The following is an 11,078-nucleotide window of genomic DNA, read 5'->3' as shown; positions in this document are numbered from 1 at the left end:
CAAACAATGTCAAACCATACTTCATATCACCATTACCTCACACATATTCTATAATTATGGATTTTTTATTGAATCTAGACAGAGGGATTAGATCTGGCTGCCCAACAGTCTCAAGGGTTTCTTGCTTACTTCTCAAAGATGATATCTGAGTATAGAGTATGTGTTCGGTTGATATTATCTTCTCTCTTCTTCTGTCCTCAGCTCTGATAGCATTAAGAGACAACACAAAAGTACATTTCAGAATCTAAATGTTAAAATAACCAGTTCATTAGACTTTAAGTACCATTTTGTTAAAACTCTACCCTTTCTACAAAGATCCTGGCTTTAAAAAAAAATTAATGCATCAGTTGTTCAGGTGGGATGATGCATGTTATCCCCGTACACGGACGTATTAGCAGGTACAGAATCTCAAGTCTGCAAGGCGGGTGCAATGGTCGGTTGGGTTTTTATCCTAACATGTATATGAAGATGATTTAAACTCTAGGAAGAAATGCAGGAGCCAATGGGGAAAAAGAACAAGACCGTTTGAGGATTTTAGAAGCAGTTTTGACAAATTGTCTGATAGAGGAAAAAGCTCTTTTCATGTAGAAAAAGGGAACGAGGCGACAACAATCTGCTGTGGCATTTGACAGCACCCTGCGATATATGAGCCCCACATCCTACGTGTCTTATCTCGGTCCCTAAGTGCCCCTCTTAGAGTCCACAGATTGTCTCCCATTCTCCGCTCTCTTGAGCAATGCTTTGATAAGCATACTTGGCATATTTCTTTTAAGGTTCTGCAAATGTCCCTTTGAAGTCACTTTTTTTTTTTTAAATTTTGGGTTATTCTAATATTCCTTGAGGATCTAATGATGGTTATGATCATGTCTTTTTCATGTACTTACTCACAAACCTCATAGTTCTGTGGTTCAAGGATGCATCCCACTTTGTCCCCAGAGTTTATTCTTCAGGGTTAAAGTCCTCTACTTTAGGGTTAATTCCAAGACACATAAAATCTGAATAACCATTAAGCTAACTAGTATTAGTTGCTCAATTGTACAAAGCACCCATAGGTCCCTCTAATCTCTTAGTGTGTTATCCTTCAGTTCATTAAACTCTAAGGATTTAATGATAAATATTAAATAGTTGGATTATATAGACTTTCATTGACGACCCAGGGGCTGAAAAGATTTAGGGGCACTAATGTACATGTATACATGCATTCATTGCTTTATAGCCTTTAAGTTTTAAAAGTCAACATGTCTCATTAGGTAAGACATTTCATAAGACAAAGGGGTTGGTTAAGTATCTGACTCCATTGATTCAACAGAAAGATAATGAGTAACAGCTGTATCTCAGCCCTGGCCTTAGGCGCTTTGATACACAGAGAAATGAGAATCCACCCCTGATTTCAAGAAATTCACTATCTAGAAGTTCTAGGCACACAAACAAATCATTGTCAGGCTGCTGGAATGAGTACCACTACCAGAGAGGCAAGAAACAGCCATGGAATTTAGGGGGGGCTGGGGGTGAGGTGGACAGAGACACAGTCCCTGAAGTGATTTAGTAAATCTGCCTCTCACACAGCCATTCTCCATTACCACGCACCTCAGTCTCCTCTCCTGAACGTTGTTCATTTTCTAGGAAGCCCTAACAGTAACTTGAAACTCAAATTTTCCGGGATAGTTTAAAGGAATCTAGGAAGCTGATGTTCACCAAAACCCAACCAACCAGACAAATACATCCCCTTAAGAGAAAAAGCCCTCAGAACACATCCAGCCTTATAGTTAGGCTGTTTGATGATACTCGTTTCTGCAGATTGGAAACATAAGAGTCTCAATGATGAATCACTCCAGGCACAAGTCACGCCCCCGCATGTAAATAAGGAGCTTGCCTGGTGTCCAGAAGCAAGCATGTGTGTGTGTGTGTGTGTGTGTGTGTGTGTGTGTGAGAGAGAGAGAGAGAGAGAGAGAGAGAGAGAGAGAGAGAGGAGAGAGGGAGATATTATTGTAATCATAGATTATTTTAGAAACTTGTATTGTGTGTGTGTGTTGTATATAGTGTGTGATTTCTATAACCATAAAAAAATTATTTTAGAAACTTGTTAGTGTGTGTGTCGTACGTGGTGCTCATGAGCTCGCTATATTCTGCAGCTTTTGTCTCAGCCTAACTCAAAAGTTGAGTGTTTTAGATCAGCCATTTCTTCCGTCTGAGTCCAAGGGTCTCTTCAGTAGCTTGCCTGTCTTTTGAAGTAGGTGAATCTGACCTGTCTATCTTTTATGCGTTCCTCTGCTCCTTTCATCTTCCAACAGCTCTGCGCTTTCACTCCTTCCTTCCTGTCTGTTGTGGCCTCATTGTCTGAACCTCTCACCTCTGAGTTGCTATTGACAGGTAACATTTTTTTCTAGATCTCCACATTTCTCCACATTTGATATAATCTCTGGTTTCTGCCTTCAACTTTGCTGACCCAGGTTCCTAGGACCTCCCACAAGACCACATTTAGCTGAATTTTCCTCCTGTGTTTGGGAAGAGGAAGATTTGAGCTACTATTTCCCCCTGTGTCTTATTTCTTACGGGCAGTACTCACAAAAGCATTTCAGTCATATTGATTTCCTCTAGGATTCTGATGCAAACTTTCTCAGGAAAGATTGATTTTTTTTTTAAAGAAAAATATTCAGAGTGTATGTCCTCTTTAAAACAAAAGTAGGCTGATAATATAAAATATCATTTAATACAAGTATTAATTCTCAATAAGTCAAAAAGCATCCAAAGCCGAGCACTCAAGCTGTCAAGAACAGGCTCAGAGGTTCTTAAACAGCACAAAGAGTATCACTGATCTGCCAGGATCGCTGTCAGTCTTGTGCGACAGGCACTCATCTTTTCTAAGACTTCTTCTGCGTACAGAGGAAGCCCTTTTAAAAGCTTTCATACAATTTCACTTGGTGTTGCCAAAAATTATTGTTTGTGTCTAGAGTTGTTTAATTTTGTTTTTAGAATGTAATTTTTTTTTTTTGGGGGGGGTGTATGTTTCAAGACAGGGTTTCTCTGTGTAGGCTTGGCTGTTATGGAACTCGCTCTGTAGATCAGGCTGGCTTCAAACTCAAGAGAGCCTCCTGCCTCTACCTCCCGAGTGCTGGGATTAAAGGCGCATGCCACCACTGCTTGGCTCCCTTAACTTTTTTCATGTTTCATCAAAGCATCATGATTTTTAAATTTGGTTTACTTCTGTAGCTAGAGATCACATTTTTAAAGAGTTGAAAATTGTCTTATGCCTTTGTAATCAGTGTATCTTTAAATCTCTTGTTAATAAAGGGGAATGGAAGTAGGTTGTTATCATTTGGGGTTGTCATATAGTGGACAAATACAGACAATGGCATTGTATGCTTTGCATATTGGTCATTAAAATTCAGACAGATGGACTTGGAAGCCTGCATGCTCACCCACTCTACTGTAGCATCTCAGATGCAGGAAAGCCTGAAAGAACCAGGCTGGGGATAAGTAGGAATTCTGTTAAAAATTAAAATCAAAGACCTGACATAGGAAATGAACACTTTCACGTTCCGGGGGTCCATGCAGTCTGCTGAGGCACCCCTGACCGTGACAGCTGTTATTTTAACCAACGTCTTCCTTTTCCTAAGGTTTTGGATGTCTAGCTTCAGGAAAAAGCACCAGATTAGTCAAGGCAAGTTGAGGTGATTGAAAGAGAAAGTATTCAGCTTCTTACTTGTGTGACCATGAGTGAGCCTTAGGTCTCCAGGAGCTTGTTTCTCCTGTCTGTTTAGGTGGCAGTAAGTGTCGCTTTCTCATCTGTGAAAGAAGACTTGAAATGCTTGTACATTACAGTATAAAGAGGGAAACCAGAGAACTCAGACCAGAAGCCCAGAACGTGACCCACACTGAGAAGGAGAGCCCACTCTAGCTGTCTAGAGGCTTTGGGTTTTAACAGTTCCTAATGAGGATGGAAATTCATACAAGAATGCTCACAGAATGGCACCATGACATTGCTTATATACATGCCTGGAGTTTTTTGCTTTAGAAATTTGGGCCTGGTTTTTATTCTATAATGTACATAATACTTTTTAGATTTAAAAAAAAAAAGTCAAGCTGTAATATAAAGAATGCGTTAAGAACTTGTTTTTGTTTTGTTTTTTTTTAATCCCAGGCTAGCCCAGGACTTGTTATGTAGCTGTGAGGTCTAATCTTGTCAACTTGATGGGATATGGAATCACCATGGTAACAAATCTCTAAGCCTCTAGGAGAGGTTACCCAGGATGCATTGCTCTCTGCTTCCTGACTGTGCATCCGATGTTAGCAGCTGCCTCAAGTTTCTGCCACCATGAAAGACTACAGCCCCAAACCGTGCACCAGAATAAACCTTTCCTGTCTTGAACTGCTTTTGTCAGGTATTTTGCTGTAGCAACAGGATACGTAAACTAATGTAGCAACTATTTCCCAAAACACTGGGACTAGATAAATACACATATGACTCCTGTTTATGTGGGGAAGGGACTGAACCCACCTGTTGTAGATATTTATAATGTAGCTGGACTTGAGATTCAGTGCAAAACACTTGCTTGGTTAGCACTTACAGGTCCTGGGTTCTAGACTAGTACCACAAACTAACTAGCTGATTAAATATGCATAAATATTAAAATGTTAAAAAGATAAAAGCATGTGCTTGGATGTTTGTTTGTTTCTTTCTTTCTATCAGAGTATGTTTCAGTGTGGCTGTGCTCACTCCACAGCACATTTGTGGAGGCCAGAAGACAACCTCCTGTATCTGCTCTTGTCTTTCTGCCTTGTCTGAGGCCGGCTCTCCTCACTGCTGCCTAAGCCAGGCGAGCTGGTCCCAAGGTTTTGGAGACTGCTCTCCTCTGCCTTTCATTTTCCTGTAGGCACAGCTGGCCTCTGTGGCAAGTGCTTTAACAACTGAGTCATTTCCCTTGCCCTCTCTCCTTTTCTTTCTTTACTTCCTCCTCCCTTCCTTCTTCAATATTTAAAAAAGATTTTTGTAGGGAAGAGCCCTGAGTAAGGGAAGTCCTGAGAATAAGTGTGCTGTTGGAATGGGTTTGGACATGTCAAGGACCTCAGAGCCTCAGAAGGAATGGTAAAAGCTCTTCTCCCCCAAGCCCCTGGGTGTGGGGAGAAGGCTTACAGGGAAATGGCAAAGCATTCCTCTGGCACATGTATAGATGGTGAAGGTGTGTTTAGAAAAGGTAACCATAGCTTTCTCTCCTACACATGCCTTCCTATAGGGACTGCTTCCACTGAGATTAGCTAAACCTGCCTCCGTGATCCAGCAAACCCTGCCTCCTTGTTATCTGTTTGTAATAACCCTACCTTTTTGTTCAACCATATGCAAAATTTAAATACATAACAAACACTTTAAATGTGTTCTAACATTGTAAGGCAATTTCAGTTTGGGGAATCTAGCTATAGGAAATAAACCGTCAAAAGAAATTTTAGTATGAAATTGTTCACTGTTGAAATTCCATAGTGCACTGTGAATTCTTTGAAGTTGGGAAACACTAAATGCCCGAAACTGGGAACCATTAAGTAAACAAGACATCTCCCATGTGATAACTAATGCACAGTCATTTAAATTATGCTTATAAATAATTTATAATGGAATGGGGAAATGCATATTACACAACAGGTATGAAATAGAATACAATTCATATATAGTATGATCACAGCTAAGTGCAAGGACTATGGTGGTGGTGCATGCCTTCAACCCCAGGACTCTGGAGGCAGAGGCAGGCAGATCTCTGTGAGGTTAGCCCGGTGTACAGCAAGTTCCAGGCCAGCCAGGGTTACACAGACCTTGTCTCAACAACAGCATAAAAATAAAGCAAATACCTTACCACCGACAACTAGGTTAAAAAAGGTTATCTGAATACAAATATTTGGGGAACATTACACCAGAATGTTAAATAAGAGCTTGTTTGAGGTTCTAGCAGAGAACACAGCAAAAATATAAATAAATAATTAAATAATTAAATAAATAAATAAATAAATAAAAAACTAAAAAGAATTAACACTGGTGAGGCGATGATTGTGGGTACATTTTCCTGCTTTTTTTCTATATTTAAAATTTTTCCATAATGAGCATATGTTACTTTAAAATATTAAAAAAAAGCAGCACCTTAAAACGAATAACTCTGTTGCGAGCATCTCTGTGTCTGTTGCAGTAAGATGCACCGATAAGGCAGGTCCCATCTGGGCATACACCACAATGCACTGCTTTCCAGGGTTTATGTGAAAACTAAATTTATACTATTTACAACGATGGCCAATATGTTTCCATATGTTAAGAAAATGTTATCATGCCTGTCTTTCTGTTTCTGGGTTACCTCACTCAGGATGATCTTTTCTAGTTCCACCTATTTGCCTATAAATTTCATGATTTTCTTGTTTTTAATGGATGAGTACTATTCTATTGTGTAAACGTGCCCACAATTTCTGCATCCATTTCTCTGTTGAGGTACATTTAGGTTGTTTCCAGCTTCTGGCTATTACAAATAAAGCTGCTATAAACATGGTTGAGCAAATGTCCTTATTGAATGGTGGGGCATCTTTTGGATATATGCCCAGGAGTGGTAAAGCTGGATCTTGATCCAGTGTTTTGAGAAAGCACCAGATTGATTTCCGAAGTGGTTGTACAAGTTTACACTTCTACCAGCAATGGAGGAGGGTTCCCCTTTCTCCACATCCTCTCCAGCATGTGTTGTCACTTGAGTTTGTGATCTTAGCCATTCTGATAGGTATAAGATGGAATTTCAGAGTCGTTTTGATTTGCATTTCTTTAAGTTGTTGAGCATTTCTTTAAGTGTTTCTCTGCCATACATTCACTAATAAACTGATATTAGCCATATAATATAGGACAGCCATCTACAGACCTAACGAAGCTAAACAACAAGGAGGACCCTAGGGAGGATGCTTAAATCTCATTCAGAATGGCAAACAGGATAGATACCAGAAACAGTGGAAGACAGGAAATAGGATGGGAGTCTACTATAGAGGGTCCTCTGAAAGGATTCACCCAACAGGGGATCAAAGCAGATGCTGAGATCCAGGGCCAAACTTTGGACAGAGCTCAGGGATTCTCATGGAGGAAGAGAGAGGTGGGATTAGAGGGACATGGAAGGCACAGGAGCCCCCCAAGGAGACCAACAAAACTAAAAAAAATCTGAGCCCAGGGGGTCCTGTGGAGACTGATGCATGAATGGAGGACCATGCATGGAGAGGACCTAGACCCCTTGCTCAGATGTTTCTGATTAGCAGCTCATCTCCATGTGTGTTCCTGAGTAAGGGGAGCAGGGGCTGCCTCTGTCATGAACTAGGTTGCTTGCTCTTTGATCACTTCCTCTGGTGATGTGGCCTTACCAGGACACAGAGGAAGAGAATCCAGGCAGTTCTGATGAGACTTGGTAAGCTATGGGCAGATGGCAAAGGAGGAGAACTCTGCCTTTCAGTGGACTAGAGAAAGGGCAGGAAGAGAGAGGGAGGGTGGGACTGGGAGAAGTTGAGGGAGGGGGCTTCAATTGGGATATATAATGAATAAATTGTGAAAAAAGTTACAAACTTTAAATTTTATGCCTTGTGTAAAAGTTGAGATAGTGTCTTATGAAAAGATTAAAATTCGTTATTTTACATTTTATTAATCCCTCTCTCTCTCTCTCTCTCTCTCTCTCTCTCTCTCTGTCTGTCTCTTTCTGTGTGTGTGTGTTCACTTGCAAGAGTGTGAGCATCACAACATTCATGTGGAAGTCAGAGGACAGCTCGTGTGAGTCCACTCTGATTCTTTCATCGTTTTGATTCCGGGACTTGTTAGATTCAGCTTGTTAGACTTGTGGAGATGCTCTTACCTCCCGAGCCACGTTGTCAGCCCTCTGAAAGGATTTCTTTAAAGCACATCTTCTTGCCTTTCCTTGTGCAGTTTCCTTAGCTGGCTTCCCCACGCAGGTAGAATTTCATTATGCAACTTCTGAGGACTTCTTCTGTGTGGAGTACAATGCATTTATACACACTGATACTTTTACCAAGAACACGTCAAGAAAGAAAAGCATGCTAAAATGTAGTCAGCATTTACTTATTTATTTATTTATTACTCTTATTTTTGGCGCAGTAACCAATCCCGGGCTTGCACAGACCTCTCCTGGTTCATACCCATCATCCCGATATGTTGCTCTGGCGTTCTCCTCTCTTCTCTTGGGATTCAACTGCAAGTTACACGACCACTCCAATAGTATCAGAGGCAGAGAACTACCTGGTTGCTGGCTCTTGAGTGGAGGAGGTGTGAGTGGTAGGGCAAGGGCCAGTTGGCTCCTAGCAGCCTGCGTGCAGAGTGAAGGAGCAGTTGCTCTAGTAGGGACAGAAAGCACCTGGAGGCCAGTATGCCTGAGCACAGGAGCTGTGTTACTTGGCTTAATCAGTGTTCTCTCAGTTACCGGAGACTTATTCTGACAGCACTGGCTCTGTCTGGTGGTGGAAAAGAAAGTTTATCCCGTTGGTTTGATACCCAAGACCCACCTTCCCTGGGAGATCTTTTCCACCGGTCTGTTTAGGAGCCCAGCCTTTGCACAGTCATCATTAAAGCCAATGTTCTCAAAAATAATTGAAACGCTATCTGGAGACAACAGCTCAAACATACAAGGAAGCAGTCATGGGGGGGGGGGGGCACATCGTGCTGGCTCGTCATCCTTGTTGGGCTACCCTAGACAATAAGACCTTTCATGAAGGGTTAGTCTTTTCAGCAGCAAAGGGAGATAGAACCCGGCCTGGCTGCCTCGTGGGCCCGTGCCATGAATAAAACGGTTACCATAGGGGCAAGAGCTCTGTAAAGACAAAAGCCCGCAAGCAGCTCACTCTCGGTGTTAGGAAGTTATTAAAATACAATTGCATATAACCTGGAGCTTACAGCCCCATCTTGGAATGCAGTGAGCACGTCCCTTGGCGAGCTGACACAAATGAAGTGTGGATGGCTGGTGACAGGGAGGAGCAGATGGAAACAGGCTGGCTGTTCATCAGAGCCATTGGGGGAGAATCTAGAATAGCAGACTTGTGAGTTCTGAGGGCGGTGTGGACCTAGCCGTGGGTGGCTGAACCTCCCCCTGCCCCCCCCCGCCAGCTCAAAATTTCTGCAGACCCTATGCTATAATTTAATTAAGGAAAAGTGAGTATATAAGTGGTTAAAACTACTTTCTTGTCTATTGACAAGAAAAAAAAAAAACAAAAACAAAAAACCAGAAGGTTGCAGAAAATTACCAACGGGGTTGTGTGAGGGGAAGGGATATATATATATATATATATATATATATATATATATATATATATATAATTTTTTTTCTTTTGACACTGGTTATTTGTTTGAAAGCTAAATCATAACACGGCATTTCTAGAGATGTCTGTACCTCCTGGCCCCAGCTTTTCCACGCCCGGTCTCTGCAATGTCAGATAGTTAAGTTAGCATCGTCTCTTGCCTAAGGAATCATCACTATGCCAGTGTTGTTTGCTGTGCCCCGTGCAGGCAGACCTGTTGAACCTCAGCCCTTCAAGGTCCGTCGCAGTCCAGTATCCTTTGAGGGGCCCTCTCAGGGATTGCCGGTTCCCAGTGAGCTCCCTGAGGCTGTCATCTGGCACCGGTCACCCTTAACTTGCTTGGCAGATTCCTGTCTGAACGTCTTGTCGGTTTGCAGCATCTCCCTTCATGTGTTGTCTGCAGAGAAGGCTGCTTAGGAGGATAATTGCTGATGTGGTTAGAACCACTGAGTGACAAACTACACAATAAGCTGCTGGAAATGTCCCCTACACAAGGGAAGTTGTTCCTCAATCTGTGAAATGACAGGGCTGGAATAAAAGCAGGGTTGGGCTAGGTCCTCGTTCCAAGATGAGTTTAGGCAAGTTACGTAACACCCCCAAGCCTTCACGCTGAGTTTTGAAGCCTCATACGTGGGGTTAGGCCATGGGCTTAAGATATCCAGATGGAGGGGGGCCTGGAATGGCGAACGCTCCTTCAGCCCCAGCGCACCCTGCCGTTCCCCAGTGGTGACTTGTCAAATTCTGTTACTGACTTGGGCATCTTGTTGGCACTCTCGTTTTCAAGCATCGGCTGTATTGTGTCAAGAACAGATTATACACACTTTTTCTTGCACCTGGTTGTATCTAGACCTAACACCATGCAGCAGAATCTATCTGTTCTGGCATCAGTCGCTTGCTGGTTTACAGCTCTGTAACGTCACTGGGATTTACTCAGTGTGATGGTTCACTTTGTCTGCTACCTTTCTTTACGGCCTTAAGCTTGCCAGGTGAAGAAGTGATTGCAGCCATATTTTCTGGGTCTTTTTCCACACTCCTCTACTTCCTAATAGGCGAGTAATGCGTGCTATATGCAAATTGCAGGCTGAGATGAATGAAGCAATCACTTTGAGATGTTGTTGAGATCCTGCTAGTTAGGAGTTGAGGCTATGAAGGTAAGGTGATTACTATTTCCTAGTCTCTGGTGAGACACGTGACACAAGGAATTAGTCACACATACATACTCCTGTGGATGTGTTGATGTATGTGTGGCCTGTCAGGATTCCTTGAAGGCAACTGGTATAATAGCTAATTTAAAGTGTGAACGTATTTATAATCTTAGAAGCCAAAAAACCTCTGAGTGTAGGAGTCCCCACAGTTGCCTAATATGTGGAGGTTCTGGTTCTTTTGACTTTTCCCTTACGATCCCTAGCGACCAAAGGGGGGAAAGTGAATGCAAACAAAACTGGAAAGGGAAGAAGGATGTGTGTATGCATGCACGAGACGCAGAAGCATGCATTCATGTGTGTCTGCGTGCAGGGGAGCAACGCCAATGGCCATGCCCAGGGAAGAGAGCTGACGAGGCTCCGAGACCAATTTCAACTGAGAGATGCAATGGTTTAAGGCTATCTATGCTCAAGTCCACACATAAGGAACACGCACTGTTAGGCTTACTGGAAAGACATTTAACTGCCACTGTTTAAGGAAACACAAAAGAAAGCACTTCATTAAGAGAGGAGGAGGAGGAGGAGGAGAAGGAGGAGGAGGAGGAGGAGGAGGAGGAGGAGGAGGAGGAGGAGGAG

This window comes from Psammomys obesus, unplaced genomic scaffold (genome assembly GCF_907164565.1).
Source record: "Psammomys obesus unplaced genomic scaffold, mPsaObe1.curated_primary_1811, whole genome shotgun sequence".
Taxonomy (NCBI): domain Eukaryota; kingdom Metazoa; phylum Chordata; class Mammalia; order Rodentia; family Muridae; genus Psammomys; species Psammomys obesus.
The sequence above is the reverse complement of the archived record's forward strand: the minus strand, read 5'-3'. Positions refer to the sequence as shown.